Source organism: Rhagoletis pomonella, unplaced genomic scaffold (genome assembly GCF_013731165.1).
Source record: "Rhagoletis pomonella isolate Grant_MI unplaced genomic scaffold, Rhpom_1.0 Rhpom_scaffold_00004, whole genome shotgun sequence".
Classification (NCBI taxonomy): Eukaryota; Metazoa; Arthropoda; class Insecta; order Diptera; family Tephritidae; genus Rhagoletis; species Rhagoletis pomonella.
In genome coordinates, this window is record NW_023458558.1 from 74,707,950 (window position 1) to 74,715,326 (window position 7,377).

Consider the following 7,377-nt stretch of genomic DNA (forward strand, 5'->3'; position numbering starts at 1 on the left):
TTTTTCTATGGAGAGCTGCAAACTAATTTAAGACATTTTGATAGAAGAAACTTTCTTTTCCATTTCTTGTGCGTCATTTTATATTAATTTTTCGTTTCTCTTGAAAGCTCTTAAAAGCTTAACTGCGAATAAAAACGTTGTCCTAAATATATGCAAGGCATATTCACTTATGGTTGTTTTTGCACTTAAAGTCTAAAAGAGTTTACCACTGATATGTTCTTAACACGCATTCGAAGATTCATTTTACCAACTTTGAATTCGTTCCATCAAAATGAGCTACATAATAAATGCACAACTTCAGTTAATTTTTTCGGTGCTCGAAATATTAAAAAGGTGAGACAATTGTGAAAAATCACCATCTCCATCGAAAATCAGAAGCCAGAAATCGAAGAAAATGGGAAAAGGGGGCGTGGCACCGCCCATACAAACTGAAATTCTCATATCGCTTGTCTCTAGAACCAATTATTATAAGGTGATGGAATTTTATACACCTACATTTATACACATATAAAATCGCAAGAATCATTCAATTGAGAACCATTTTCGCTCTGAATCGCATTGAATGATTTTTGTTTTGTACAAAATTTTTAGAAGGATCAGTGTGTTTATCATCTGATAGGGATTGAGAGCTATCCTAAAAAATCATATTTATGATCAGATGTGTTTCACTTTTAGAACACCTATTAGTAACATAATATTTGGTATAACTTGGTAGTCCAATCGTGTGATGAAAAAATATTGGACTCTGGCCCAGTCTTGATAAAAACCCGTGTGAAACCGCCGAAAGAGAAGGAAATATTTTATTTTGTTGTAAACCTTCAAGATACTTTCTCAACCGTTAACGATTCTGATGAAAAAAGAAAGAGTTTATGTAGATGTGGGCAATTTAGTTTTTAACCTCCAAGAGGCTCTCAGACAAATATAATGGAAAAATTATTTACGGTCTGAATCGGTATATGTTTGACATATTAGCCAGTGATGAGCATCTCATCTATACGTACAAATACATATATGGGCATTCCCATGGTGGCGCACGTGACAGTCGTACGATTTCAATGTGATACAAAAAAGGAATACCATTTGTTTTCTTTAACTTTTTTGGGCCATTGTATAGCACGTAATTAGCTCTATATTTAACCGAAAAATTAAATCAATCGAACTGCTTGGTCCTGAAATATAAGCATTTAAAGAGAGGTTCGTAACGTGCAAAAAATGGAAGTTGATTTTTTCTTTTCTTACAAAATCGCAAAACTCTGCGAATTGTGGATGGCTATTTTGATGAAACTTATTTTGATATGATTTGGAGCAATTCTAGTTGTTTTTAGAGTTTTTTTAATTAATGCAAATTGTTTCAATTCTCTTTTACAACCCCAAGTGTGAAACGTGACGTGACGTGGCGTGACGTGACATAAATTTCCATCGTTATATTTTTGTTAATATTGCTTTTAAATGAATTTTCAATGCAAATAAAACATGTATTTTATGTAGAATATACTTTATATTTTGACTTCAGCGCCAATTCAGGGTCAATTTATTAGAAATCTATGATTTATTATGTTTCAACCACATGCGCCAAATTCGAACCAAATCGGACCATAAATACGGTTTTTCGAAATATCTCGACCTTGGCACCACCTAGGAAGACCAATTTATGCAAACATTATTCTTCTTACATAGCCAGTATATATTTTAAAAAGCAGACAAATCGGCCTGTAAATACGTTAGATATAAAACTTTTATTTTTTTTTTGTCGTGGTGGACCTTCCGCTGGAAACACCCATATATATTTTTTATAAATGAAAATCGTGGTCTTTTTTCGGTCTATTTTCAAACACTACTAAGGAAATTTGGAGGAGACTTGGAAGAATTAGCATTAATCAATCCGGTATTAACGTTCATAATTCAATTTTATGTTTTCCCTTAATTCGTTATATTATAGTATAGTTAGTATTGGTGACAGGTAAAATTCAAAAGTATATGAAAAAAGATGTCGAATTTCGACAACTGGGCGATACTAGTATATTATAAGTGTTCGTTTAGGAGGTAATTACTCATTGCTGTTTGTAAGTTTTAAAATATGTATATGTATCTAGATGTTATTTTACAACAGGTACATCCAAGTTCCTTTAGAATTAAATGTAATAAAATTCTTATATTTGTTTTATTAACTACTTGAACAACGAAATGTATGCAAAAGTTGCTTAGTAACTATCTATGAAACATATACATATATGCTTATTTATTATCGATTCATGATGGAATTAGTTATTCAAAAAAGTAGAAAAAGTTAGACTTCCAGCGAAATGTAAGCAAAAACTCAAAGCCATGACTTCCAATTTGCCTGCAGCAACAAAAACGACTCATCGGCCATGACATGGTGATCCACCCTGTTATAGCGTATTCGTGGGTATTAATTGGGCGGCTGCTGCCATTTGCCATAAATTCGATAAAGCTGTGGCAAGAAGAGTATTAAAGCATAAGTTAGGTTGGATTTGTTGAAGCAGACATTTGGGTTAGTTGATTGACAGTACATCAACACTGCATGAGCGTACGGGCTACGGGTAGCACAATTCGGAAGTGCGCTTAAACAATTATGTTGCTGTTGAATGGATAACATTACTTAATGGAATGAATGAACTAATAAAGAAAGAATTGTGGAAAAAATTTATTAAAGAATAACACTACATCGTCAGCGTGCATTTCTTCCTACGTTGTGGTAGGGATTTTCCCATCCACTGCTTCCGAGAGGAAAATAGTTCTTATGAGAACCTTCTTTATAGAAGAAATAAATTAATATTTTTTTAGCCTGTCGAGGGGCGATATCGATTAGTATAAAATCACAATAATTAAAAGGTGAGAAGATGCATACATACATATCGAACGTTTGTTACAAGAGTGGCATAATCCAAAAAATCAAAAACTCGAGAAAAACAGTTCTGCAAAACCTCGTAACTGACACTTGGGCCAAAAAAGATATTTAGCCACCGGAAGTTGCCTTATCCATTCATACTAAAATATCAATGCTTAGATATAAGAAGAAGGGATAGTTAGGGATAAAAGACAAACCATTTTAACCTCTCCTATAAATTTTGGGCAAACACACATACGAGGTTTTGCATTTTCTTGACACGCATTTTGAACAATAAAATACGATATGCTCGCATATTAAAAATTAATACATATTTTGTTCTCCTGAGCTACTTGTAATCGATATAGCTATACAATTTTTACACAATATAGAAATACAGGTAGCAGTCATTTCGGCTTACTTAACTCGATTTTGTATTATTTTACGCTAGTGGGTTCTAACGGAGTTCGCACCGAGTGGTACTTTTAAACCATTACTATGCTTTGCGGTTTGCGGGCACTGGATAAATTAATTTCCATCTTAATTGCTCCCTATAAAAACATTTATTTATTAATAAAATTTATCCAGCTAGCTAAAACAAAGAAATGTACGTAAATAAAGAACATTCGTTGTATTTTTACAACAACAATTTCTCCTTAATTATCTTTCTCTCTCTTAACTATGATTCATAAATCGATTTTTTGGAAAATGGTAACAATGGTTCCATATCATTTTATACATTTTTTCTTATAATACGCGTGGATACATGACGTATGAGTAACATAATTTCGCATTCATATTTCATGTGGAAGTGATTAGTCGCACCGTAGTACTTCCGACTGTAAATTTTTACATAGTTGTTTCGTCTAAGGAACGATCTTTATTCCATTATTTTCTGCACCTTTTCCAATTGTACCTCGGATATCGTAAAATGTACTTCAGGTTAGTCAATTGTACCTCAGAAATCGTTAAATGTATTTCAGATTGGTCAATTGTACTTAAGAAACCGAAAAATGTACTTCAGCTATTCCTTTAGTTCTAGTTTCCTGGGGGGTTATATCACCCTCAGAGAAATAATTACTGGTTATATCAATATTCTCAAAAGGGAAGTATTTGGGGCAAAGTCTCTACATTGGAAGAAGTGAACTGTAATATTAAATGGATTGTAGAGCGCTACTTTAACACCTGAAGTACATTTACAAAAGTGGTTTCTGAAGAACATATCACGCTTTCTGAAGTACATTTTACGGTGTCTGAAGTTCAATTGATTAATCTGTAGTACATTTTATGGTTTCTGAAGTACATTATATAGATTCTGAAGTACAATTGACTAATATGAAGTCCAACTAACGGTTTCTGAAGTACGTTTGGCTAATCTGATGAACATTTGGTGATTTCTGAAATATTTTTGTTGCTTTCTGAAGTACTATTACAGAAGGTGTAGCTTAATGGACAGGTTTTTATATATCGACAATCACCCGAAATGAAAAAAAGTTAAATCATATTGTGAAAAAATTAAATGTTCACAGAGTTTGCACAGGGGACAGCTCTTGAAATGTGAGTTTGTTTCTTTGTATCAAAGTTCAATTCGTTATTTTCTTTCCTATAAGTAACTAATGAATATGCGAGTTTACATACATAGTATGACATCTTCTTTTTATTATTTCTGCTCTGTTTTACAATAAATTTTGTCGGCAGATTCAATAAACCGAGTTGTCCCAAGAACTGGTATAATTCGCATAGTCATTTTAGTCCCCTACTAACAAATATGTATACATCGTCGTTTAAAGTACAAAATCTCGTATCGTCATTCTGCAAAACCGCGTAACTGACATTTGCTGCCAAAAATTGGATTTTGGATTTGCTCACACAATCCTTATCCATTCGTCCTGAAATATACTAGCCAGAAATGCGATTGCTTTATAAAAAAGAGAACCTTTTTGAAATATGAGTGTATTTACTCTCCAGAAAATAATTTATGCAACCTCACGTACGCGGTTTTGCATTATCTTGATACGCGGTTTTACATTTTGTTGATACGCGGTTTTGTTCTTTAAACGACATATATATATGTTACCGGCTAAACGCGATCTTAGAACAAACAAGTTTTTCCTGAGCGAAACTAGTTCTATCTAGATCTGATAAATCCGTCTAACGCGAAATCAAGTTGGACGCAACAATATTGTGGACTGTGTAGTGGGAGTTGGACTGATGAGGGTTATTTTTTTGAAGCACGGCCGAAGGTCGCTCACGTAGAAAGGAGTTCTACTCAAAAATACTGACCGCTTGTTCTAGTTTAGCCTAGTCAAAACTAGTTTGACCCAAGACCGGGTTTGGCCGGTAAAATATATATATATATATACGTGCATACTAATTTCATGCTTAGATTCCTTACATCTACTGATGCGAAGTAGAATAACAAGCTAAAAATCTTTATTTGAAACACATGTGGTGGAATACCTAGCAACTCTAGAAAATTTAAGAATTCCCACCAATTACAGTTTAAGTAGGCCTTGTATGTAATTAGATTATAAGTATTGTTTTTGTCCGCAATATTTTCATGTTACTCTATAAATTTTTTCAACAGTGTTTTTTTTAAACTTATTGAAATTGTTTCGCAAGTAATTAGTTTCCTTAGGACCGTTTTCACCATCTCTGGTTATCACTAATCCCCAGTTAAACATCTTTACCGACGTTACTGACTCCATTAATTTAACATTGTGTCGGTAACGTCGGTAACAATGTTTAACTGGGGATTAGTGTTAACTAGAGATGGTGAAAACGGCCCTTAGTCCGTGGTTACGCCACCAATTTCGATTGGTAATCACCGTGCAATTGTTGTTATGCACAGCACGGAGTGAGAGAATTTTCGAAATCGAGCAGCCAGCACGATTTGCTGGGTGAACCGAACAGCCAGCACACCAATTTGTCAAGGCGGCAATACGCTATTTTGCGAAAAAGTATTAGTATTAAATATTAGAATAGTAAAAAATATTTTTTATTATTATTATAAAGTAGATATTATAAAGAATATTATTATAAAAATTAATTATTAAAAAAAATAAAAAATACTATGTTGTTCTTCCATTTTTCATTTTCCGACTTAAATTTTAATGTTTTAGTTTCACTTTTACTTCAGTGCTGCCATTGTGTGCGAAATTGTATGAAATGGAAATAGGCATTTATTAAGAAGCAACCCTATGCTCGCCAAGCAGGAAACAAAGCGTAACCACTTCTCACCAATCACCGAAATTTTTCTCGTTTGATTGCGAATTAAAACTGGTGGCAGTCTTTCCAAAGTTAGTTGGAAGCACAGTTGATATAATTTAAGCTATTGATTAGCATTTTGCTATTTCTTAGATGAATTGCTGTAGGACCAATGTTAGATCCCCGTTCAGAGCATAATTCAAGATTGCAGTCGTCCTTCGGCAGAAAATGGCAAACCTCTGAGTGTATTTCTACTTTGAAAAACTTTCTTATGAAATCATTTTTCGTTCGTAGTCAGTGTTAAAATGCATATAAGGCATTCCAAGTTATTTCAATGAAAATTATAATTATTTTTTTCGATTTTGATATATTGAGTATAATGCAGAAATACCTCTGAGATATGGCCAAACGCGAGGAATGTAAAAAAAAATTTAATTAGCAAGTTATCCAAATCCAAAATATAAGTTGCCTCGGCGAAATCCATTGTTTATCACATTATAGATTGAAAAATATTGGTTGTATCAAAAAAGCAATTTGTACTTTTTTATTGACAAAGAGTGACAGATTTATAAAAAATTATATTTTATATTTTTTAGGTTCAATTTTCTATACCTAGGCATACGTTTGTTAAGAACAATATAGGAAGTTCCTGTTGAAGGTTTTTAAAAATCTGCAACACATTTTTGTGATGGAGTGACAAATTTTTAAAGGGTGTATCGATATTGGGCCTGAGATTTAATTGTTTCGTTAAGCAAGGGCTGATCCCAAAATTAAAATATAAAATTAAAATTAGGTCAAAATACGTGAAATGGGCCACTTAAAAACCTTTTCTTTCAGATGACCAAGATAGTTACGTACATTAGTAGAAGTCCAGGTAATATTTGTATTCCTGAACTTTGTTTTGCAATAATCCTCTTATTTTTCGAAAAATCGCGAATTTAATATTAACATAATCATTTCTTTGATTGGTATATCTCAAGTGGAATTTTAGTTTCTACAATCCTAGTAATCTTTTACTCAATGTTTTTTTTGCATTTGGTGATACACTAGTTTTGTTACACTAAATTCGTTAGATTTGGCAAGAAGAACATTTCTACCGCTAAATTGTAACATTTTGAAGTATTATGAATTATAGATTGGTGTCTACACATACGTTAGTGTTTGGCCGAGCTTCTCCTCCAATTTGTGGAGTGCGCCTTGATATTGTCACACAAAGTGCAGGGACCTACAGATTTACGCCGACTCCGAACGGCAATTGTATTTATATGAGAAGCTGTTTTCATGGCAGAAATACACTCGGAGATTTGCCATTGCCTGCCGAG

At 33.2% G+C, this 7,377-nt stretch overlaps 1 protein-coding gene across 5 annotated transcripts in view; it reads left to right on the plus strand.

Moving 5' to 3' along the window:
• Window positions 1-7,377, plus strand: part of LOC118738079 — a 525,494-nt gene that overhangs the window by 7,585 nt on the left and 510,532 nt on the right. The window lies entirely within an intron of this gene.